The sequence below is a fragment of the Manis javanica genome, chromosome 2 (genome assembly GCF_040802235.1).
Source record: "Manis javanica isolate MJ-LG chromosome 2, MJ_LKY, whole genome shotgun sequence".
Taxonomy (NCBI): domain Eukaryota; kingdom Metazoa; phylum Chordata; class Mammalia; order Pholidota; family Manidae; genus Manis; species Manis javanica.
Window position 1 is genome coordinate 175191681 of NC_133157.1, and position 27027 is coordinate 175218707.

Consider the following 27027-nt stretch of genomic DNA (forward strand, 5'->3'; position numbering starts at 1 on the left):
ATACACAGAAATATGAGGTTTTCCTATACACTAACAATGAACCAATGGAAAGAGAAATCAGGAAAACAATTCCATTCACAATTGCATCAAAAAGAACAAAATACCTAGGAATAAACCTAACCAAGGAAGTGAAAGACCTATACCCCCAAAATTACAAGACATTCTCAAGAGAAATTAAAGAGGACACTAACAAATGGAAACTCATCCCTTGCTCTTGGCTAGGAAGAATTAATATTGTCAAAATGGCCATCCTGCCCAAAGCAATCAACAGATTAAATGCAATCCCTATTAAATTACCAACAGCATTCTTCAACAAACTGGAACAAATAGTTAAAAATTCATATGGAACCACCAAAGATCCCAAAGAGCCAAAGCAATCCTGAGAAGGCAGAATAAAGTGGGGGCAGATCTCGCTCCCCAACTTCAAGCTCTACTACAAAGCCACCGTAATAAAGACAATTTGGTACTGGCACAAGAACAGACCCACAGACCAGTGGAACAGAAAAGAGACTCCAGACATTAACCCAAACATATATGGCCAATTAATATATGATAAAGGAGCCATGGACATATAATGGGGAAATGGCAGCCTCTTCAACAGCTGGTGTTTGCAAAACTGGACAGCTACATGTAAGAGAATAAAACTGGATCATTGTCTAACCCCATACACAAGAGTAAATTCAAAATGGATCAAAGACCTGAATGTAAGCCATGAAGCCATAAAACTCTTAGAAAAAAACAAAGGCAAAAATCTCTTGGACATAAACATAAGCAATTTCTTCAGGAACATATCTCCCTGGGCAAAGGAAGCAACAGCAAAAATGAACAAGTGAAACTATATCAAGCTGAAAAGCTTCTGTACAGCAAAGGGCACCATCAATAGAACAAAAAGCCATCCTACAGTATGGGAGAATATATTCATAAATGACAGATAAAGGGTTGACATCCAAAATATATAAAGGGCTCATGTACCTCAACAAACAAAAAGCAAACAATCCAATTAAAAAATGGGCAGAGGAGCTGAAGAGACAGTTCTCCAAAGAAGAAATTCAGATGGCCAACAGACACATGAAAAGATGCTCCACATCACTAATCATCAGAGAAATGCAAATGAAAACCACAATGAGATATCACCTCACACCAGTAAGAGTGGCCAGCATTGAAAAGACTAAGAACAAATGCTGGCGAGGATGCGGAGAAAGGGGAACCCTCCTACACTGCTGGTGGGAATGTAAGCTAGTTCAACCATTGTGGAAAGCAATATGGAGGTTCCTCAAAAAACTAAAAATAGAAATAGAATTTACCCAAAGAATACAACTTCTCAGACTCAAAAAGATATATGCACCCCTATGTTTATGGCGGCACTATTTACAATAGCCAAGATATGGAAGCAACCTAAGTGTCCATCAGTAGATGAATGGATAAAGAAGATGTGGTACATATACACAATGGAATATTATTCAGCCATAAGAAGAAAACAAATCCTACCATTTGCAACAACATGGTTGGAGCTAGAGGGTATTATGCTCAGTGAAATAAGCCAGGTGGAGAAAGACAAGTACCAAATGATTTCATTCATATGTGGAATATAAGAACAAAGGTAAAACTGAAGGAACAAAACAGCAGCAGAATCACAGAACCCAAGAATGGACTAACATTTACCAAAGGGAAAGGGACTGGGGAGGATGGGTGGGAAGGGAGGGATAAGGTGGGGGAGAGGAAAGGGGGCCTTACGATTAGCATGTATAATGGGTGGGGCAGGGGGAGGGCTGTGCAACACAGAGAAGACAAGTAGTGATTTTACAGCATCTTACTATGCTGATGGACAATGACTAATGGGGTATGTGGGGGGGACTTGGTGAAGGGGGGAGTCTAGGAAACATAATGTTCCTCATGTAATTGTAGATTAATGATACCAAGATTTTAAAAAATTTAAAAATTAAAATTAAAAATTAAAAAATATATATAACACATTATAAGAAACCATTTTTACTATGACCCTTAGTAAGAAGTATGCCCTATAGCTGTTAGAAAAGGCATAAAACCTAAATGTGATTTATTCCCACCAGGAGGTTTAAACATTTCAACAGTAAAATATTAACAAAGGTCCACGTGGTGGAAAATATGCCAGGAAGCTGCTTAGGCTGAGAGTGGGGGTGAAGGGGAATTGGTAAGGACTTGGCTATACCTGTTTAAGTTTTTTAAACCTACCAATGAAAATAAGACAAATGTAAGGAAAGGCCTAATATGGATATAACTGGCCTAGGCGGTGTCCGGGAAAGAATGTGAGCCCCCTAGTCCTCAGCCAATGAGGGCCCAGGGGAGGGACTCGCGCACTAGGAGGTAAATTACCAAACTCCCCAGGTGTGCCTGCTCACCAGACAACTGATCTTGCAAGACCATCATTAAAGCCTCCCTCCGCTCTTCTCTGTCTCTGTGTCAGTTATTGAGTTTCGACCAGTGAGTGTGTTTCTCACAATAACCCAACCCAATGTACAAATATATGTATGTGTTTTCTATATATACATATATACACACACATACATATATATTTAAATAATTAAACCAAAATTTTATAGAACTATATTTACTCTTCCTTCAAACAAAACATTGATATTTTCTATCATATTTTATTGTTTAAAACTGCTAGTGGATCACTCACCACTAAACTGATTTCAGGATCAATTGAGAGTCATGACATGAGGTTTGAAAAACAAAGTACTACATTTCCTTTTACCACCATAGGAATTTTGTGAAGATTACATATAATAATGTATGCAAACTATTTAACACAAGGACTCACACGTACTATGTGCTCTATACATGGCAGCAATTATTACTGATCTTGTAAACTAGCTGTAATTAGAGGAGGCAGGAAAACCCTAACTGAGCTGTAGATGAGTTTATTGCCAGTTTAGATCTGTCCCTAGCAATGATATAGGGACTTTCCCCAGTATTCTTAATTTGTACTGTAGTGGAAATCCACATTCATAGAGAGCTGACTTGTGACTGACTCTGGTTTCCTCTTCACCACCACAAAGGGCAATTTACAAGTTGCTATGCCTCTCTGCTACCATCTTCAGTAAACCCAATATTGAACTATCTTTATATCCAACACTATTCTGAATGCTGTGGCATATAAAATTGGTCTTTGTAAGAGTCCAGGGAGGGAGACACATTCATTTTCTATTGCTGCTTTATAAATTATCACTAACTTAGTGACTTAAATATCACAAACTGAATACCTTCCAATTCTAGAAGTCAGAAATCTGAACTGGGTCTCCTGAGGCCAACGTGTTGGCAGACAGTTTTCCTTTCTGGAACCTCTAGGTGAGAATCCATTTCTTTACACTTTCCAGCTCCTTTTTAGTGGCCACTTGTACTCCTTAGCTCATGACCCTCTCCTCCATCTTTGAGGCTGACAACAGCAGGTTGAAGCTTTCTCACATCAAAACACTCTAACTCTGACACTGGCTCTGTTGTCTCATCTCTTTCTCTGAATATTCTGCCTTCCTCTTCCATCTTTTAAAGACCCTTGTGATTACAGTGGGTACACACAAATAATACAGAAAAATCTCCTTATTTTAAGCCCTTGATTCAATCATATCTGTGAAGTCCCTTTTGCCATGTAAGGTGAATTCAGAGATTCCAGGGATAGAATGGGACATGTGGACAATGAGGAGAAGCAACTATTCTGCTTATCATAGGAGACAAACCACCCAAAATAAGATAAACAACAATAACACATAATACCTATTGAACTTTTACTAGGCATTGTGCTGAGTGCTTTATTTGTCTGTACATTTCCTTGTCAAGAGACCAAGGTTCCAAAAGGTAATGCAAACTGACAAACCTAAGTCTGCATGACTTCCAAGATCATGCTCTTAACCATTCATGACATCTAAGCATTCAATGTGTATACACTTAGTGGTTTGCAACTTCTCCCCATCATGGAGTCCTTTTATTCTTTTCCACCAGGTATCTTATTTTGCAATATTTGCATATAAAAATTTTTTTTCATTAATCAAAGACAAATTTCTAATTGTAACATCAGATAGCTTTAGCTAACTTCTGTGCCTCTTTCTGGATTTGTGTATTCCAGCCAAAATAATGCAACTTAATATTTAATTTTACATATTTTGAGATTGTTTTAGAATACAGAAAACAGGAATTCAAATAAACCCCCTTGTAGATGCCTAGGAGTTCAAAGAAGAAGACAATGAGTATGGAAGAGTCAGAAGAAATGGGGCCTGACTTCACTCTCAAAGAAGCAGAAATTTCAGATGGACCAGAGAAGAACAATGGACAGGAATGATGTCTAAGGAGTAGGAACAAGTAACATGTATGGATGAGACATAAAGTTATTAGGGAGAACTGGAAAAAGACATTAAGGGAGACTCAATAAAGCATGGAAACTGTGAGGTCACATAAATACAGTTAAATTTAGGCAGTCAGGAAAATGCAGAAGCTGAAAAGTTTCTGAACAGGAGTTCTTGGACTTGGGGAGTTTAAATAAATAGAAAAAAGAGGAAGAAAGGAGGAAGTGAGAAACTGGCCTTTGTGATTCACCTCCCAGGAGGGAAACTGGATAGCTGGAAGTCATGGATGGGGATTGAAACTCTTTTTGAGTGTTCTAAATTTTATACAGTGCACATGTATTTTATACAGTGCACATACATATTACTAGTTGAACTAGTAATACATAGATACATGTTATGTATGTATATGTCATATATAGACACATGTATATAAGGCTATCTTTACTGACTGAAGTGCCATATAGTAAAACTAAGCATCTACTCGTAGTACATTTAAGAGCTTAAGATAAACCATAAAAAAAAAAAAAGATAAACCATAACACCATTCTGCCCCTCCTAACCCCCAAGTAAAGATACTTCAGCAATTTTCTCATTGGCTTAAAAAATTGCTCCTTTGATCTCTTTTCTGCCTACCTCATCCTAAGTACTGACTCCATGTTGGGCTGCCCAGGTAGTTTATATTACTTATATATGTTTGCCCAACTTGGATGAGAACCTGCTTCAAAACTGACTCAGAAATCTCACAGGATGGTGTCATTTACCCCCAGGATCCATGATGAGTAACAGTCACAAGGCCTACAGATACCAAGCCAGCCCAGGCTCCTGCCTTAGACAATGCCTACCAGCAGGTCCTGGTCTCATGCCACACTCCAGGCTCAATTTCATCACCATTGATATTTGTCTTTTCAAATTAGTATGTAATTCAAAGGAGTTTTTTTTTCTCATAGATCAACATGTATCCTATTGTTATCTATTGCTTCATTTTTAAGAGGTAACTAATAAAATAACTCCATCATGTTTTGCAGGGGGAGATATTGAACCTTTACACTTTCTGAACAATCTATGCCTTACTTGTAGTATTGGAAAGCTCAGCAGTCAAAGTAAGAACCCTATAATGCCTAGGCAGCAACCTGCTACATTAGTGCTACAAGCAGAAAATGAGGCAAATGAGGGTTTTAGAATGCTTTAAATGTGTTGAGGTTTAGGGAAAGAGTTGCACTAGAAAATAATTCCTTAATCAGTTTGTGACTTAATTGCATTCAAAGCCATAGTATTTAGCTCTTGCTAAGAGCTTAGATGATATACATGACATTATATAAACAAATCAAGTTAGGAGAGACAAAAAATCAAAACTGACTTATTAGGAGATAGGAGAGATAATAAACCAAAACGGACTGCTATAGATAGATCCTAAAAGCCAGTTTGGTTACTCTGCATTTTTTACCAATTTCCATGAGTGAGATTATATGTTATATTGTATGAATGGAAGTATTACATCCAATTATCTGGTCTGGCTGCCTGATGTTTGTCAGTAGCAAAATATTTATCTAGCTTCCCCACAAAAAAGTAATTTTAGAAACTATGTTAGAGGGAAAACATCTAATTGTTTCACCATTGGAAGGAAATCTTGGAAGAAAATTCCTAGTGTTTTTCTGTATGTACTTAGCACACTGTATGCCCTCAAACAATAAACTAGAATAAAGATACCATAATTCAGAGCTAAAATTAATTAATGTGTCACAATTCACAAAGTACTTACACATGTGTTATCTCATTCATTTCACTCAAAGACCCTTATGAATGAGGAAAATGAGTTTCAGCAAGGACAGGCAACATGAGTGCTAAAATAGATACTAACTAGGCTTGAAACCCAGCACAATCCTGGTAACATGTTTTTATATCTGTGAATAAGGCTGAGCACACATTACACAGATTTTTAGACCCTTTGTCCATCTATCCACAAATTACAGGTCAACTATTAGAAAGTCGTATTACGGCATTCAATTCTTAAAACATTTTATTGCCTCAGAGTGCAGTAGGGTCCAGACTTGACTTGCCATGTCCATTGCTGCCTTAAAGCATTCAGGGTCATCAGTGTCCTGAAAAACATGATTCTCATTCTTAGCCTTTGTAGCCCTCTCTAAATGTACCAAAAAGTCTTTGGGAACAACTTTCCTCCTATCTACACCAAAAATTGTCCTTTCCTTTGAATTGCACCTTTGGATCACCTTTTTCCATAGATTTTTCCCAATCATTTAAACTCCACAAAATAATGGCAATTCAATTCCTCATTCACAACCTCCTTAGCAACCTCCATGCTTTAGCATGAATATTACTGAATCTCTTTAGTGTTTCTGTGAAATATTTGTGTGCATATACATATGTATACTCTGCTATGTCTCTGAGGTAAGCTTTCATGACTGAGGTATCTCAGTCATTTCACTCAGATATATGCACCATTTGAAGACTCACTAAATAGAAACATACATGATGTACTTTCTATAGAGTTCATCACTTCATCATAAAGCAAATATCAAGAAAGCACAAATTTATGATATTTGCTATAACATTTACATGTGTAAGCCCTAATTTTACTATAACTCTAAGACAGTATACTATGGACTTAATTAACAAGGGCTCTCTGATGTAATGCACCTAAATTAGACTATATGATTTACTCCCAGTCTTAACACCTTCTACTTATAATACTTGAGTCTCAACCCTCCCATCTTTAAAATGGGAATTGTTGGGGAGAACACAACCATCTCCCATTCCAGGATTTCCTTCCAGGAGGAGAGTTTCTGTTGTAATAACACAGCCAACCTCTCACTGCACCATTCATTTCCCCTCCACCAGCTCCAGTATCTCTACCTAGGGAAGAGAAGCATCTTACCTGACTTGTGAGTTTGGGAATATAGTAGCTCATCCCCTTTCTCTGCCCTTTCTCTTTGGAATCTTCCTGCCCTCAGAGAGAATACATTCCACTACACAACTCCACATTTGACAAGGTTGGACCTCCATGAAGGCTAGCCTGGATTTGTCCTTCTTGTGACTAAGTGTGTACAGATTAGTAAACCCACTTGTCCAATACCTCTAGTCATGTTCTCCAAATTTCAGGATAAAGGTGACATTTTGGACTCCATCTCCACTGCTCTTCTGCTTGCTTCTCAGTTTTCTGAAAATTGGGTAAAATATCATTTATTAGCCCCATCTTATCCCATTAGGGACAATAGTTACAATACAAGATTGTTCTAATGGCATTGTATTTGGTAAAATGTAAAACATACCAAAATCCTAACATAAGGAGTTAGTATTTCAATGTTAACACTTCTTTCATCTATCTATTTCATAGTAAATTTTTAAGGAGACTTATTTATTCAACCAGATAACTGAGTTTTAACTAAATCTACTATGAGGAATAAAATTAATATCTAATTATACTTAAAATAGATTTTCTTTCAATGTTTTCAGTTGTACATGGGTTTTTCTTAATATTTAATAAAATTTTAATTTTCTAGATAGGTGACGGAAAATACTACTGCACTGGGTACAGCCTTGGGTATAGAGAATTACTGGAATACTGGCTGCAAAGATTTTTTTTTTAATCTGGTCCTTTTTGATAATTTTACCTCTTTGACCTACAATGATTTTTAAACATAAACTTGTAACTTTGATAAAACATAAATTTGCAATGAGTATACCAGGTAACATGGCATGATTTGAACCCAAGAATTGCAGTCTTCAACTGGCTATAACAACATCCTTCAATAGCTTAAAGTGATAGTAGGTGGATTATTATCACTTTCATTCATTGTCCTATGGACTGGTAAACAAAACAGATACAGCACTGTCTTCATGGAGTTCACATTTGAAACATGAGCATGGCCACACAATTTTCAATCACTTTTCCATATTTCATAAACTGGCCTTGACAATCATCTTACAAAATTGATAATTCTCACTTAAACTAAAATTAGCAAAGTACCAAATGCTTTTATTTTGAAAAAGGAAACTAGTATTTATTGGGTATAACCTTATGTATATAATCCTGTTTAATTCTCATAATAACCCTAATAAAGGTATTATTATCACTATGTAATAGTTGAAGGAAAGGAGGTTCATTGAGATTACATAATACCAAGGAGGTAATGCATGTTGGCTAATAAAGAAGACTTCTAATTCACATCCATCAGATTCCAAAAACTAACATTTTTCTGCTAGAGTAAGTTGCTTTTGTGGGCAGCCAATAGAGGGCTTATTTATCCTTGTGTGTCCCTTATCACATACCAACAAGCCTACACAGTCAACAAATGTTGAATTAAATTGTTAATATGTAAAAGAAAAAGCAAATTATAGTCAATGTTATTAGTCCCTCAAAGCTTAAGGTATTCCTAATAGTAAACTATTATTAAAGATAAATCAACACTTTAAGATTGTCAGACTGAACTTTACAAGATGTCTTCATATAACAGTATGTTGAGCTGCAGCAAATCACTCACAAATCTATTTCTCAGGAATCTTTGTAAGAACAGCTAGACAGATTCGGGATGCAACAATATAATTTTCTTGGTTCAAGTCTTGTATCTGCCACTTAATAGCTTTGGGATCTTACACAAGTAGATAATATCTGTGCCTCAGTTTTTATATTTTTAAAATAAGAACGATAATATCATCTAGTACAAGGTGTTGTTGCATTAAATGAGTTTGTATATGTAAGATGGTTAGAGGAGTACCTGACACATAGCCAGCATTTACTAAGTATAAGCTGTAATTACTATTATTGCTGCTGCTGGTTGAGAAACTCAGTACCTTATAACCATATCCCAATAACCCACAAAGGCCTTAAAGGATGAGATTATGACCAGCCAGAATCTCTTCCTTAGGAGTTCTTGGATCCAAAATAGCATGAACACCACAGTCAAGTCCCTAGAGAGGTCAGAGGAGCCAGCTGTCTGACTGAGACACAGATAGTTACGGATTCTTGGCTGGGTAATAACTGTTCTGTGAACTTGTCAATGCCTTCTAGCCAAAGACTACCAGTAATACATCTATAGTTCTATAAAACTGGGTTTATTAACTCATTGCAAGAAGAAGAAATGTATACCATGGGAAAACTATGGGGCATCTCAGTAAAAGGATGTTAGAAGGCATTTATTATAGGATTTGGGCTTGTGTTAGGTGATTTTGGGGACACATTCAAGAAAATGGGGATCTTCTCTGCACTGAATGCTTTCTGGAAACAGGTAATTCTCTGATTGGGTATCTTAATAATTCTCATCTAGATAGTGACAGGAATGAAGCCGAGCTAAAGTTGTAATTAGTAAAGTAGCAGCAGTCACTCATTATTAACCAGGCAAGGGGGATGTTTGCTCATTTTTGTGCTTTGAACAATGTTCTTATTTATGTCTGTTCAGACATGATCATAAAGTGGTCTTATTTTTGTCTTGCTCCATTGCAGTCACAAAGCATTCTTGTCTAAGGTTGGTTTACTATTAAAGTGTTTATATTCAACAGGAGATCTGCAGATTCACTGTGAGTGACAGGCCAGCTCCCAGCTAATAGGAGCTGCTTTTCTCTTTCTCAAACTAGATAAGAATGTTTTGATTGAAAGGCAGAGCTGGCCAGGAAAATAACAACTATTATTCTTATTATTTATGTATATTGACAGGCTTATGGTTTATAAAGTCCCTTTATATTCACTGTATAACTTGAGCCCCTCAAAATAATCCTAGGAGGTAAGTAGGCCATAGGGTTCCCCACACTGCACAAGGACCCCATTCTTAATATATTGCATGTGAATGACACCTCCCTGATGTGAACAGTGTTCCCTGAATTCAGGCAACAAGACTATTCTGGCAGGGTAGACATTTCTATTCTTTTTTACAACTAGGAAAATTGAGTCACAGAAGCTTTCTGAGTGTTCCTTATTTCCCAACAAACCCTAGGTATCTCTCTGGCAACCTGTTCATGTGCTGATGTCAGATCCTTTGATTGAGTCATAGTTTCCACTTCCAAACAATTGCACCAGTTTGCCCTGTATGACCTACAGTACATCGGCTACTATGTGAAGAAAAGCTCCACTTTGCACAACTGTGTCTGTACAGAGATTCTGTCTGTACCTGATAGAAACAGGATGCTAAAAATGGTACTGAACTTATAACCTCTTTCACAGTCACCTCCTAAAGCAAAAAAAAAAAAAAAGTGTGTGTGTCTGTGTGCCTAAAAATGTTTATATATAATAGTATATGTTGCTGGTAATCTGGAGGTGACAGGTTGAGAAAATGATTTTGAGTTCTGAAGAAATTTTTAAAAGTAAAATATCCTGCTAAATTCATGGGCTGAAATTTTTTAATGCAGACTGAGCCTCTAATAATATATTTTTCCAGTCTTGGGAACCCACCAGGTCAACTGTCAAAACAAAGTGGAATTTCCCATGAAATGTCCATTCATAATAAATTGTTGTCCAGCACTGTCTTTTCGCAACTGGGAAATTCCCTTTTGCTATTACATTTCTCTCCTGAGACATTATATAAAGTGAAACTGAAAATAGAATACTCTACTGATACATGAAGCAGTTCCCGGAAAGACTATGGGCTTTGACTGAAACAGGTTTGTTCAGGAAACATGCCTCAGTAATTTACAAACTCTGTGACTTCGGGCAATTCATCTAACCTCTAGAAACTCCGAGGGGAAAATCCCGGGGCAAAGTACCTCTAAAACTGAAATCAAAGGGAGAAACAAAGTTAAGAAACCCATTTATTTCTTACAAGCAGTAGTCCTGTCTCTCTCCTGCTACAGCAGAAGAGAAAGAGAACTCCACCCAACCTCTCCAGATAAACCCTCACACACCCTTGTAATTACCTATTGATACGTAGATGATAATTCTCTCCACCCCTTAGAAACACCTATTGATATGTAGATGCACTAAAGCCAGGCAAGAGATTCTGGAAATATTACAATTTTACCCACACCTCTCTTTCATTAACTTGTCATGCTTAGTTCTTCGCTCTACTATCTGAGAGTACCCTGGACTTCCCTATAAGAACATTTATCACAGTCTCTGTGTTCAGGTTTCTATCTCCCTTTGAAGACTAAAAGCATTTTGAGGATAGAGACCATGTGTATTTTGTTATCATTCTATTTCTATCACCTACTTTTATGGCACATAACAAATTTATTAAATGTTACCTTAGGGCGGATTGGAGATCTGGAGAATCAGGAAGGCTTACTTTTCATTTACATATCTTTTTATAATTCTTGAATATTTTCCCATTCCAATTTGGTAAATGTATTTCTTTTTAATTAAAAATAATATTTATATGAAAAGGAGAAAAGGAAGAAAATATTTCTTGCACATAAATGAGCAAATATTTGGGAATGGAATAGTAGGCATTCAGTACTGTTCAGATTCCTTTCTTTGTTAAGCATGAGCTCAAGAGGGTGATTTTAAGGCTAATTATTTTCACTATTTTCATTTGTATAATAAACCATAAGTACAGGAGGACTAAAGTATAATTTCATTTGGATGTAATTTTTCTTTTATTGTGAAAAAGAATAGTTCAGCCAGCTCCACTTAAATCCAGAATATTCCAGTTTGAGGTTAGATGGAGATCAGTAAGGGGGAAGATTCCTTGGGTCTTTTACCTAGTGCTCTAGTCAACTAATAGGAGCCTTAAAAATATACTATTGTTTCCTTCTTGCCACTATTTGTGTCTCTAGCTCTAGCAGGGAATCTCATGAAACAAGATGGCTGGGGACTGTGGCATGATGTAGCTATTCCTTACTCCTTTGTCCAAATCTCATCAAATATCACCAAAATCCCTAAACCCATCCATGAGCAATTTGCAATTTTTAACAAACAGGTTTCTTTGAATGAAATACTTGCTAAGATCATCTTATCCTGAATGACCACAGTAAATCCTTTAATCTTTCCAAAGGACTTTTGTTTCTGTAGCAACACAACTCAGATCATGCCGATACAGAAAGATTTGAGTCATAATTTATATACCATGTATATAATTGTCAAATCACAATGCTGTATACCTGAAACCAATATAATTAGTTACAAATATTATAAACCAGAGTATCAACTATATTTCAGTAACAAAAATAAAATAAAACTTACCAGGTGTTTTCAGACTGAAAAATAGAAAAATTAGAATACAAAACTTCTTTAATTCTTGGATTTGTACTTAAAAATAGTTTATTTTTCGATTTTTGTCTTTTTTCTAATTAACATAAGAGAGAGTTCTTAAGTTGCTACTTCCTGAAATAGCACAGGAGGTGTAAGTGACCTTTATTCTCAAAATGGAAATACAAATCTTAATGTGATTTTACAGAATCTTGAACAGATGAATCAACATACAGATGTATGCTTTCTAACCTACTTTGCATAATTATTCTCAATTTTTGTTTCTAATTTAGTTGGTGTAGTTCTGCATTAGTATTCTTTAAGCCTGCTGTCTTTAGCCAATTCATTATGCAAATTTAACTACAAACATATGACTAAGAACACATATTTTTTAAACTGTATAATGATGAAAACTGTCATGAGAGCTAAAAGTTTGGGACTGCAATAAATAAATTGAGGCTAAATTTAGGTTTGTAATAAAAAGAGCCTTAGCATTTAAATGAATTTAGAAGCACTGAACTCCAGGAATCAGCTGACCAACTTTGCACTTGTGGATAAAATTGAAACATTTCCAGAATTTCTCACCAGGCTTTGGTGCATCTGCAAATCAACAGGCATTCAGACATGGAGAGAAGTATGGCTTTAGTGCATTTGCATCTTTCCTAAGGGGTGGAGAAGTTCATCACCATATCAATGGGTAATTACCTGGGCAACAGAGGACTTATCTGTACCTGAGAGGTGAGGGGGAGGGCCGGTGTGGTTGCTGCTTGAACAGAGAAGAAAGAAGGCCTGGGACTGCATTTTGTAAGCAATAAATGGATTTTAAATTTTATTTCTCCCTTTGACTGATTTTGGTTTTTAGGCGTATTTTGCCCCAGGATTTCCTTTCCCCGGACATACAGTACTATCTATAACAAAAGGAAATGAAAGCCAGGATGTGGATGAACAGCACTGTCATCGTCTTCAGGAAAAAAAACCTGGTACTACAATAAAGAGCAATTCCATAATACAAACCAAAATTACAAATGGACGATACCTCTTTGGTTCAGCAATTCACTTTCTAGGAATTACACATGTAGATACATTAGCATATGTATGAAATTACAAATGTAAAGATTATTTATTGAAGCATTATTTGTGATATGTGCAAACAATCTAAGTGTCCACCAATGGGGGAAACATAATGGTATACCCATCAGCCATTAAAAAAAGTGGATGAGTAAGCTTCTTATACATTCATACAGAAAGATATCCAAGACAGATTAAGTGAAAAACAAGCAAGGTGAAGAGGGATATAGTATGCTCCCATGGCAAGGAAGAGAAAAATCAAAAATGAACAAGTGGGACTACATCAAACTAAAAAGCTTCTGTACAGCAAAGAAAACCATCAACAGAACAAAAAAACAACATACAGTATGGGAGAATATATTCATAAACAGTTTATCCAATAAGGGGTTAACATCCAAAATATATAAAGAACTCATATGCCTCAATGCCGAAAAAACAAATACCGTGATTAAAAAATGGGCAGTGGATCTGAAAAGATATTTCACTGAAAAAGAAATACAAATGGCCAACAGGTACATGAAAAGATGTTCCCATCGTTAATCATCAGGCAAATGCAAATCAAAACCACAATGAGATATCACCTGACACTAGAGTGGCCACTATCCAAAAGACAATAATAACAAGTGTTGGTGAGGTTGTGGGGAAAAGGGAACCCTACCACACTGTTGGTACAAATGCAAATTTGTGCAACTGCTGTGAAAAGCAGAATGGAGGCTCCTCAAAAAACTTAAAATAGAAATACCATATAACCCAGCAATTCTACTTCTGGGAATTTACCTGAAGAAAACAAAAATCCCTGATTTAAAAAGATGTATGCCCCCTATGTTTATTACCAATAAATACAATAGCTAAGATATGGAAGCAACCAAAGTGTCCATCAGGATGAGTGGATAAGGATGAGTGGATAAAGAATACATGGTATATACACACAATATTATTCAGCCATAAAAAAGAAAGAAATCCTACCATATGCAACAACATGTGGAAGGAAAGGAGCGACACACAGCAGCAATTCACTGGAGAATTCCGCTTTATTAGGGAAAGGTGCTGGGTTATATAAGAAGGGGCATGGGGTGATTGTGATGTTCTTCTACAGGGCTGGTGGCTGTTGGCTAGGTGCTGGGATTGGGAGGGGGGCGAGAGGTGATTGGGCTTCAGGTGGCGCCGGCGGGAACCGAGGACCCCGAAGAGAAGCTGGAAGTTTGCCATCTTACTGGTGGGGGCCCTTCATTCCCCCCTTTCTCCTCTATGAGGTTGTGGACGTTGCTTTCTCTCTGACTGCTTCCTGCTGAATGGGAGCGGAGAAGGGAGTGAGGGCTTGAGGATTGGGAGGAAAGGGTTGATAAGACTCCCCACAGTAAGGACGAGTAGATGTGGACTTCTTCAGGTTGGAAATCAATGAAGGTTCCCTGTAACTATAGGTCGAGGACTTGTTGATTCTAATGGTGGTGCCAGGAGGATACGGGTGCCAGAAGCCAGGTGTCTGTGGCCATTGTTTCCAGGAACAGTTTCCAGCGGGGAGAGGGGTCCATCTCAGCATGTGGTGAGGAGGTTATGTGAGGGTGAGGGATCTTCTGTGGCCAGAAGTTGGTAGTTCCTGACTAAAAGCTGGTTGAAAGCTTGATTAGAGATTTTTCCGACTTGGGATTTGATGAACTTTATTATACAGGGTAAGAAAAGACAGGCGAGAAGAATGATTATTATGGAGCCTACAATGGGCCAGACCCAGGTAAGGAGGGGGTTTGTTAGTATTGAAGAGAATGGGTTGGAATTGGAAGCAGAGTGGAGGCTGGAGGCAAGGTGGGTGAGTTTGGTAATGTCAATTTCTACAATGCTGGATTCGTTGATGTAATAGCAGCACTCTTCCTGGAGGAAGACGCAGTTGCCACCCTTCTCAGCTGTAAGCAGATCTAAGGCCCGCCGGTTTTGAAGGGTGAGCTTAGCTAGCGAAGTGACCTGTCTTTGGAGAGAGGCCAGGGAATCGGCAGTGAATGTCAGGGCTCCCTCAAGTTTGAGATCTCTAAATGCCCATAGAGAGTGACTCAAGGCTCCTCCTGAAAACCATGCCCCAATGGCTGAGGTGGTCAAAGAGATACCGACCATGATGGAAAGGAAAGCGGCCCTTTTTGTGCATGAGGGCAAGGGAGGTTGGAGCTCAAGAAATTCTGCAATGCTGTAAAGTGTAAGCTGTGGGATTATGGTGACAGGAATGCAGGGTGTATCGGAGTTGAGAGGTAGTGAGTTGAAAAGACTGCCATTACACCAAAAGAAGTGTCCCGGTTGCGCAAACGTCTTAGAGCCAGAGGTAGGGGTGTAGATAGAGAGGCAGTGAAGTGTGCTGGAGGGGGGTGGAGTTGGGCCTACACAGTGGTGGATGGTGAGACTATCTGCGTATTCTGGTTCCCATAGGGGTATGTCTGCCAGGGGGCAGAGGGGTTGTCCTTCTGCATGGAAGGAGTAGATGGAAATATTAAGCGGCACGGTGGCCAGCAGTGGGCGCTGTAGTGATGTGCATAAGAAACAATTGGCTGTGTTGAGGGTGTGGTTGAGAAAGATGGTGGTGTTTTGAATGAGCTATAACCAAGAGTAGGAGGAATAAGATGAAGAGGCGCCGTCAAGAGTTTGGATAATGACTTTTTCAGAATGTCTGATATCTGATGCAACTTGAGAGATCTGGGAGTGAGAGGGAACATACTCTCGAGAAATATGCAGGGTACCGTGGGGGGACAAGGACCCCCCGTAGTAAAGTGAGGCTGTGACTCCAGTGGCCCATCGAGAGTCCCAGGGATCTGGGACTGATAAGGAGAATAAGCCGCTGGGATATTTCATGAAACAGTTGGAGGAGTAATACTGTGGGTACTGGAAGTTACCCATGTAGTGAATGGCGCAAGACCAGTACGGACATCTCCTGTAGGTGTCTGGCCATCGCCTGCAATAGGCTTGTTTTTGGTCATAGAGGAAGCAGAGGTAGGGAGAATAAGGGTACCTGCTAGTGAACACTTCGGTGGAGGGAGGAAAGTGGAGGTATAAAGGCTCAGAGCAGCTTTTCAAAGGGCAGTCTGGTGTGGCAATGAGGGCAGTAACTTTTGTTTGATGCTGTGCGTAAGTCTGTCTGACTTTGAATCGCCATACAAAGGAGGCTGGGGTGGTGGGGAAGACAATAGGAATGAGGAAAAAAAGCACGAGAGCAGTAAAGGAGGAAAAAGTCATGATTCGGGTATGGATGGCAAAGGGGGTGAACGGGATTTTGGAGAAAAGAGGACAGTAAGGTCAGGAGTCTGGAGGGAGGGAGAGTCTGTAAACTTTTGTAGGTTAAGAGATCTTTTAGGTGATGTGGGTACAGAATGGTAAGGGGCGCCCTGAATGTCAGTTTATGAGCTTCCTTCAGCAAGAGCTGTCTAGCGGCTAATGCTCGTAGGCAGGGGGCCCATCCCCGAACTGTGGGGTCTAATTGCTTGGAGAGATAAGCTACTGGGGCAAAGGATGGGCCATAATATTGGCTTAGGACTCCTAGAGCTTGACTGGACCTCTCATGAATGTATAATGAGAAGGGCTTCGACAAATCAGGAAGATGGAGAGCTGGCGCTTCCACAAGGGCTTGACGGAGCTTAATGAAGGAGTTTCGGGGTGAGGAGGATAATGGTTCTTTAGGGGGGCCCTTGCTGAGGTCGTATAGGGGTTTTGCCAACAGGGAGAAGTTAGGGATCCATGCTCTAAAATACCTAGCCAGGCCTAGAAAGGAAAGGATTTCTGTCTTGGTTTTGGGAACGGGCAGGTTAGAGAGGAGCCATTTTCTGTCTAAGGTAATGGACTTTCTTTGTTGAGATAGAAGGAATCTGAGGTAAGTGACAGGAGGAGAAGAAATTTGAGCTTTGATGGGGGCTACTCGGTAACCTCTGGAAGCTAGAAGGTTAAGTAGGGAGGCAGTGTCAAGTTGAGACTGTTCCCACGAGGGACTGCAGAGTAGAAGATTGTCCATGTATTGTAATAAGGTGGACTTGGAGTGATCATGATGAGACTGTTTGAGGTCCTGAGCTAGGACCTGTCTAAAAACATGGGGACTATCTCAGAAGCTTTGTGGCAAAACTGTCCAAGTGAGTTGTTCAGAATGTCTTGTGTATGGGTCCGTCCAGGTGAATGTGAAAAAATCTTGTGAGGAGGGGTCCAGAGGGATAGGAAAAATGCGTCCTTGAGATCTAGGACGGAGAAGTGGGAGGCCGAGGCAGGGATCTGCGATTAAAGGGTGTACGGATTTGGAACTAAGGGATGGATAGGGACAACGGCCATGTTGATGTGGTGAAGGTCTTGAACAAGGCGGAAAGATCTGTTGGGTTTTTTTTTAAAGCTAATATGGGGGTATTAAACGGGGTATGAGTGGGTCTGAGGTTATTTTTGTTTAAGAGATCTTGAATGATGGGTTGGAGGCCTATGAGGGCTGAAGTGGTTAGGGGGTATTGGGCCTGACAGATATACTGAGAGGGGTCACATAATTTGATAGAGGCAGGAGGACATAGAGCCATGGAGGGGCTTGTAATGTCCCAAACTTTGGGATTTACAGGGTGTATGAGGGCGGAACCAGAGCTTTCATTGGGAAGAGGGGGGTCGTCGGCTATGAGGGCCATCAGAAAGGGAGTACTGGGGGCTGTGGGAGTGGATATACTTATGGAAACGTGGAGGAGAGAAAGGATGTCCCATCCTAGTAAAGGGATGGGACACTGGGGCATAACCAGGAAGGAGTGGGAGAAAGGTATGGGATTGTCTTGGATTGTGCATAAAAGGGGGGGGGCATTTAATGGGAAAATATGTTCACCTCTTACCCCGACTATAGGAGTAATGGCTGGCGAGGTAGGGCCCCGGGATTCTCGCAAGACTGAGAAGGTGGCTCCTGTATCTAGGAGGAAGGAGATGGGGCGACCGTCTACTGTTTAAGTAACCCTGGGCTCCTGTTTGGTGATGGAAATGGTCGGGCGAGAAGCCCCCGGGCCCCATCAATCTTCTTCTGCCAGCCCCACTACAGCGGGCTTAGGATGGGGGTTGTTCGTCCAGCCTCCCCTTCGGGTGGTTGGGCAATCAGACCCCCAGTGGCCCTTTTTGTGGCATCTGGGGCATGGGGTGGTAGGAGATCTGGGGGAGGGGCACGCCCTTGACCAATGTCCCTCTTTTCTGCACTTGAAACAAGCTCCTGGGGGGGGCTTGTTTGTAGAGGGGTGCCCAGGTTGTGGTTTTATCAGCTGGGCCAACATTTGGAAATTGGCCTGATCAGCCTTTTGTTTACGGCATTCTTTCTCCTCCTCCTGGTTATGGAAGACTTTAAAGGCCACTGTTAGGATCTCAGTCTCTGGGGTAGCGGGTCCCTGTTCTAACTTTTTGAGTTTAGCTTTAATGTTGGGGTAGCTTTGAGCTAGGAAGTATGTCATAAGGACATGTCTTCCTTCAGGTGTTTCTGGGTCCAGGCTGGTATACTGTAATAGGGCTTGAGTGAGTCTGTCTAAGAACTAGGAGGGGGTTTCGTCTCTCTTTTGAATTATGTCTTAGACCTTTTGAAAATTGACTACTTTACGAGCTGCCTTTTTCAAACCTGCTATTAAGCAGGAGGCAAAAATATCTCAAGAGCAGAGACCCACGGCAGTGTTATAATCCCAGTGTGGGTCTTGTTCGGGGACAGCAGTGGGGCCAGGGAGATAGGTGGGGTCAGTCCTGTGGGTTTCGGTAGCATGTGTTTGGGCTAAGTCCCAAACTCGTCTACGCTCTTCAGGGAGGAGAGTATTGGCCAAGAGCATGAAAATGTCATGATGTGTGAGGTTGTAAGACTGGAGGGTCCATTGAAACTCCCTGATGTATGTCGTGGGATCAGTGGAAAAGGAACCTAGGTGTTTCTCTAGTTGGGCTAAATCTCCTAAGGAGAAAGGGACGTGAATGCGCACGATGCCTTTGGATCCTGCTACCTCCCGGAGGGGGGGCGATAGTTTTGGGAGGCCCTCAGGACCGAGTCTGAGGGGGACTGAAGGGTTCTGGCTCAGTCTGTGGGGGAGTGACGTGGTCTAGCCGCGCCTAGTCGAGCAGGTCCTGAAGTGCGGAAGGGGGGTGTCAAAGAAAATAAAGAAAGATAGAATCGGACCCATGTGTTGCCAGCCAGCAGCCCAGCTGCTTGCCTCTGCCGCTCTAATTGGGCTTGAACTCATGACTCTGAGGTTAAGAGTCCCATGCTCTACTAACTGAGCTACAGCAGGGCTCCAGTTAATTGCTTATGGAATGTGTAAACAGAATGTTCTTTGTTCTCCATTCCTGCCATATCGGCAAGTGAGGGAAGGGCATAGGTAGAAGCAGGAGCGGTGTTTCTACACATCTTCAAGGTCTCCCTATTTTCAGAGTGAGGAGTCTTGGCTCATCTTCGAGGACAAGATATGTTTTTGTGGACAGATAACTTCTAAGGACTGCACCGGTTGTTCTCTAGCTTGTGCTTTCCCATGCTGCGTTCAGACATGGGGGAAGGTGCTTTCCCATTCTCCCTACAAACATGTGAGAAGACAAAGGCGGTCCCTAACAGGGGAGAAAAAGGTCATGAGGGCAAAGATGGAGGAGGCCCCCAGGACCTAGTTAAAGGGGGACTGAATGGCTCAGGCTTAATCTGCGGGGGACGAAGGTGGAGGAGGTGAGATGGGGGAGGAAGGGAGAAGGGCTGTTGTAGGAGAAGAAGGGGAAGGGAGTGAACGGGAGGCTTCTGCAGGGGTGGCGGCTTACAGGCTAGGAGAACTTGGGAGGGGGCGGGGGGAGGAGGAGGCGGAAAGCTTCGATATAGGGAATCTCCTTCCATTTTTTCAGGCGCTGGCAGTAGTTAAAGAGATTGCGAGTGATGTTAGGATCAAGAGTTCCCCCTGTGGGCCATTGGTTGTTATTGTCTAGGGGGTATGTCGGCCAATCTTGGGAGCAATATTTATGGAGAAGTTTTGGTTTTATATCAGGCGTCAGGGAGAGGGTAGCTAGATGCTTGAGCAGGCATTCAAGAGGTTGAACTTTCAGGGAGGGATGAGGAGGCTCCCATGGCTAAAGGACAGAGAAGGAGACAAACAGGGGAAGACAAATGGAGATCTTCGGACTGGAAGCAGACTGCAAGGAGACAAAGGGCATCCCCGATGATCCTTGGTGGTCTGCAGAAACTCGTACACGAGTCGGAATTTCTTAGGAAGTGTGGGTCGTCACCCAGACTTCCCTAAGAAGGCAGAGTGCTGGAGTCACGAGGTACCTAGCACTAGGAATTTTTGGCAGATAGAACAGATTTCAGCGGACAGAACAGAAGGAGGAGGGGGGAAAAAGGGAGTGTCTTATCAGCAAAGGAGTCACCTAATTTATGGCTGTTGGAGCGGGGCCTGAGGGTCCACTGCAGCCGTGAAGGCCTGAGGCGGGGATTTATGGCTGTTGGAGGAAGGACCTGAGGGTCCGCCGCAGCCGTGAAGGCCTGAGGCGGGGAGAGTTCCCTCCTCGTCCCCGAGAGTCAGAGCCTTGCCGGACGATCACGGTCAATGGCACTGCGATAGCTCGGGGAAGAGTGGCCCACTTCGGGGGGAAAACTTACCTAAAGGCCAGAGAGGAGTGGTGAGTGTGATGAGCCAGCGCTGGAAAAAGAGGACGAGGGCAAGCTGCTGCTGGTGTCGGGGGGAAGACAGGGCCCAGTTGGGGTGTCCCGTCTCCCAGGTTTCGGCACCAATGAAAGGAAAGGAGCGACACACAGCAGCAATTCACCGGAGAAATCCGCTTTATTAGGGAAAGGTGCTGGGTTATATAGGAAGGGGCATGGGGTGATTGTGGTGTTACTTCTACAGGGCTGTTGGCTCTTGGCTAGGTGCTGGGATTGGGAGGGGGGCAAGAGGTGATTGGGCTTCAGGTGGCGCTGGCGGGAACCGAGCACCCCGAAGAGAAGCTGGAAGTTTGCCATCTTACTGGTGGGGACCCTTCAACATGGATGGATCTAGAGGGTATTATGCTCAGTGAAATAAGCCAAGCAGAGACAGACAAATACTATAGATTTCATTTATTTGTGGAATCTAAAAACAAAACAAAAAAATGAACAAAAGAGCAGTAGACTCAGAGCAGAAACACTGAGAAGTAATTGGTAGTTACCAAGGGGAAGGGGTTAGGGTGAGTGGGTGGAGTGGGTGAGGGGGATAAAGGGGCACAAAAGTCTCAATCATAAATTGGTCACAGGGATGAAAGTGCAGCATGGAGAATATAGTCAATAATTCTGCAACCTCTATGTTGACAGTAACTGCATTAGTTGGGGTAAGGATTTAATGCATACAACTGTTGAACCAATGTGTTGTATACTTGAAACCAATATAATACCATATATCAACTATGATTCAGTAAAAAATAAAAGGAATGGTATACTAATTACATAAAAGTGAGAGACATATGTGCACATATTTGTTTTATACTTAAATTTATTTATTTTTTATTGAAGTATAAAATACATAGATAGAAAAGTGCACAGTAAGTGTAACTTCACAGAGTTTTCATGAACTAAACATGCTCATGCAACTAGCACCTACAATCTAGGTTCTATATCAAGAAACAAAATGTTACTAACACCCCATAACCCTCATCATGTCCCTTTAATTATTACCCCCCATACAGGAGTAAGCACTATTCCGGCCACTACCTAAAGGACAAGAAATAGCAAGTGTTGGCAAGAATGTGGAGAAAAGGAAACCCTCATACCCTATTGGTGAGAATGTAAATTGGTACAACCACAGTGGAAAGTGGTACGGAGGTTCCTCAAAAAACTGAAAATAGACCAGAGGAGGCAAGATGGCGGCATGAATACAGCAGTAGAAATCTCCTCCCAAAACCATATATATTTTTAAAAATACAACAAAAAAAACTATCCCTAAAAGAGAGACCAGAAGATTCAGGACAACGGTCAGGCTACATCTACACCTGCAAGAACCCAGCGACTCACGAAGGGGGTAACATACAAGCCGCAGCCTGGCAGGACCTGAGTGGGACCCCCAACCACACCTGTTTGGCGGGAGGAGAGGAGTCAGAGCGGGGAAGGAGAGGGAGCGCAGGACTGCTAAATACCCAGCTCTAGCCATCCGCATCAGGAGCGTAGACACACAGTGTGTGTTGTGCTGGATACTAGGGAAACAGAACAGTAAAACCTGAGAATGGGTCCCTGCAGCAGGTTCCCCTGGGACAAAAGAAAAGCAAGCGATCTTTGAAAGTCTTAAAAGGACAGGGGCCTCACAGCTGAAAGGAAGCATCCCAGAGCACTCAGCCAGGCAGTTGGGAATCCCAGGGACCTCCAAGCTCCCTAACACCTAGGCAGCAATGCAGCTTGGAGGCCCCTCACGGTGCAAAACAGCCTCCTGCCCGTCCCCTCTTGGGCGGGGTCCCGCCATAGCAGTGCAGCAGCCTGATGCCCGCCACACCCACAGCAGCTTCGCAGACCTCCATAGCAGCCTGGGCAATAATCAGAGACCCCATCTGCACGCACCTGCCCAGCACAAGCCTCTAGGGATTACCATTCTCACAGGAGAGGAAGGCCACAAATTAGCAAGAAGAGACATTCTCCCAGCTGATACATATGCCAACTCCCCACAACTACCTCTATCGCCATAAAGGCAGAAGAATTTTATCCAGACCAGACTAACAGAGACATTCCCTGAGAAGGAGCTTGGGAAGGCAGACCTAACCAATCTTCCTGAAAAAAAAATTCAAAATAAAGGTCATGACCATGCTGATGGATCTGTAGAGAAAAATGCAAGAGCTAACAGACAAAGTACAGAGGGAGAATACAGAAATAAAAGAATCTCTGGAAGGATGTAAAAGCAGAAGGGATAATATGCAAGAAGCCATTAATGGAATAGAAATCAGAGAACAGGAACACAGAGAAGCTGTCACAGAGAGAGATAATAGGATATCCAGAAGTGAAACAATATTAAGAGAACTGTGTGACCAATACAAAAGGAACAATATCCATATTATAGGGGTACCAGAAGAAGATGAGAGAGAAAAAGGGATAGAAAGTGTATCTGAAGAAATAATTGCTGAAAACCTCCCCAAACTGAGGGAGGAAATAGTCACTCAGACCACAGAAGCACACAGAAGTCCCAACAGAAGGGACCCAAGGAGGACAACACCAAGACACATAATAATTAAAAAGGAAAATATCAAGGACAAGGACAGAGTTTTAAAGGCAGCTAGAGAGAGGAAAAAGGTCTCCTACAAAGGAAAACCCATCAGGCTATCATCAGACTTCTCAACAGAAACCTTACAGGTCAGAAGAGAATGGCATGATATATTTAATGCAATGAAACAGAAGGGCCTTGAACCAAGAATACTGTATTCAGCACTATTATCATTTAAATGTGAAGGAGGGGTAAAACAATTCCCAGATAAGCAAAAGTTTAGGGAATTTGCCTCCCACAAACCACCCCTGCAGGGTATTTTAGAGGGACTGCTCTAGATGGGAGCACTCCTAAGGCTAAATGGATGTCACCAGAGAAAATAAAATCACAGCAAAGAAAGAAAACCAACAAAATACTAACTAAAGACAAAAAATAAAATCAACTACCCACAAAAGCAGTCAAAGGAAACACAAAAGAGCACAAAACCAAATGCCTAACATGTAAAGAATGGAGAAGGAGGAATGAGAAGGGAGAGAAATAAAGAATCATCAGACTGCGTTTATAATAGCTCAATAAGCGAGTTAAGTTAGACAGTAAGATAGTAAAGAAGCTACCCTTGAACTTTGGTAACCACGAATCTAAAGCCTGCAATGGCAATAAGTACATATCTTTCAATAATCACCGTAAATGTAAATGGATTGAATGCACCAATCAAAAGACACAGAGTAACAGAATAGATAAAAAAGCAAGACCCATCTATATGCTGCTTACAAGAGACTCACCACAATCCCAAAGACATGCACAGACTAAAAGTCAAGGGATGGAAAAAGATATTTCAGGCAAACAACACGGAGAACAAAGCAGGTGTGGCAGTACTAGTATCAGACAAAATAGACTTCAAAACAAAGAAAGTAACAAGAGATAAAGAAATTACATAACAATAAAGGGGTCAGTCTAACAACAGGATATAACCTTATAAATTTATATGCTCTCAATACAGGAGCACCAGCATATGTTAAACAAATACTAACAGAATTAGAGGAGGAAATAGAATGCAATGCATTCATTTTAGGAGACTTCAACACACCACTCACTCCAAAGGACAGATCCACCAGACAGAAAATAAATAAGGAAACAGAGGCACTGAACAAAACACTAGAACAGATGGACCTAATAGACATCTATAGAACTCTACATCCGAAAGAAACAGAATACACATTCTTCTCAAGTGCACATGGAACATTCTCCAGAATAGACCACATACTAGTCAACAAAAAGAGCCTCAGTAAATTCAAAAAGATTGAAATTCCACAAACCAACTTTTCAGACCATAAAGGTATAAAACTAGAAATTATTTGCACAAAGAAAGCAAAAAGACTCACAAACACATGTGGCTTAACAAAATTCTCCTAAATAATCAATGGATCAATGATCAAATTAAAATAGAGATCAAACAATATATGGAAACAAATGACAACAACAACACAAAGCCCCAACTTCTGTGCAATGCAGTAAAAGCAGTCTTAAGAGGAAAGTATATAGCAATCCAGGCATATTTAAAGAAGGAGGAACAATCCCAAATGAATAGTCTAAAGTCACAATTATTGAAATTGGAAAAAGAAGAACAAATGAGACCTAAAGTCAGCAGAAGGGAGGACATAATAAAGATCAGAGAAGAAATAAATAAAATTGAGAAGAATAAAACAATAGAAAAAAATCAATGAAACAAAGAGCTGGTTCTTCAAGAATATAAAGAAAATAGATAACCCTCTAGCCAGACTTATTAAGAGAAAAAGAGAATCAACACACATCAACAGAATCAGAAACAAGAAAGGAAAAATCACGATGGATCCCACAGAAATGCAAAGAATTATTAGAGAATACTATGAAAACCTATATGCTACCAAGCTGGAAAACCTAGAAGAAATGGACAACTTCCTAGAAAAATACAACCTTCCAAGATTGACCGAAGAAGAAACAGAAAATCTGAACAGACCAATTACCAGCAACGAAATTGAAGCGGTAATCAAAAAACTACCCAAGAACAAAACCACCGGGCCAGATGGATTTACCTTGGAATTTTATCAGACATACAGAGAAGACATAATACCCATTCTCCTTAAAGTTTTCCAAAACAATAGAAGAGGAGGGAATACTCCCAAACTCATTCTATGAAGACAACATCAACCTAATACCAAAACCAGGCAAGTACCCCACCAAAAAAGAAAATTGCAGACCAATATCCCTGATGAATGTAGATGCAAAAATACTCAACAAAATATTAGCAAACCGAATTCAAAAATACATCAAAAGGATAAACACCATGACCAAGTGGGATTCATCCCAGGGATGCAAGGATGGTACAACATTTGAAAATCCATCAACACCATCCACCACATAAACAAAAAGAAGGACAAAAACCACATGATCATCTCCATAGATGCTGAAAAAGCATTTGACAAAATTCAACATCCACTCATGATAAAAACTCTCAACAAAATGCGTATAGAGGGCAAGTACCTCAACATAATAAACGCCATATATGACAAACCCACAGCCAGCATCATACTAAACAGCAAGAAACTGAAAGCTTTTCCTCTGAGATCGGGAACAAGACAGGGATGCCCACTCTCCTCACTGTTATTCAACATAGTACTGGAGGTCCTAGCCATGGCAATTAGACAAAACAAAGAAATACAATGAATCCAGATTGGTAAAGAAGAAGTTAATCTGTGACTATTTGCAGTTAACATGATATTGTACATAAAAAAACACTAAAGACTCCACTCCAAAACTACTAGAACTAATATCGGAATACAGCAAAGTTGCAGGATACAAAAGTTGCAGAAATCTGTGGCTTTCCTGTACACTAACAATGAACTAATAGAGAAATCATGAAAACAATTCCATTCACAATTGCATCAAAAAGAATAAAACACTTAGGAATAAACCTAACCAAGGAAGTTAAAGACCTATGCCCTGAAAATTATAAAACACTCTTAAGAGAAATTAAAGAGTACACTAACAAATAGAAACTCATCCCATGCTCTTGGCTAGGAAGAATTAATGTTGTCAAAATGGCCATCCTGCCCAAAGCAATATACAGATTTGATGCAATTCCTATCAAATTACCAACAACATTCTTCAACGAACTAGAATAGTTCAAAAATTCATATGGCAATACCAAAGCCCCCAAATAGCCAATGCAATCCTGAGAAAGAAGAATAAAGTGGGGGGGGGGATCTCACTCCCCAACTTCAAGCTCTACTACAAAGCCACAGTAATCAAGACAATTTGGTACTGGCACAAGAACAGACCCACAGACCAGTGGAACAGAATAGAGTGTCCAAACATTAACCCGAACATATATGGTCAATTAATA

At 40.7% G+C, this 27027-nt stretch overlaps 1 long non-coding RNA gene across 2 annotated transcripts in view; it reads right to left on the reverse strand.

The window, feature by feature from the left end:
- Positions 1-27027, reverse strand: part of LOC140847955 (uncharacterized) — a 131481-nt gene that overhangs the window by 100746 nt on the left and 3708 nt on the right. For both annotated transcript variants that reach the window (XR_012128307.1, XR_012128306.1), the window contains exon 2: positions 7411-7494. This is a non-coding gene — a long non-coding RNA (uncharacterized lncRNA). The remainder of the gene's footprint in view (positions 1-7410; positions 7495-27027) is intronic.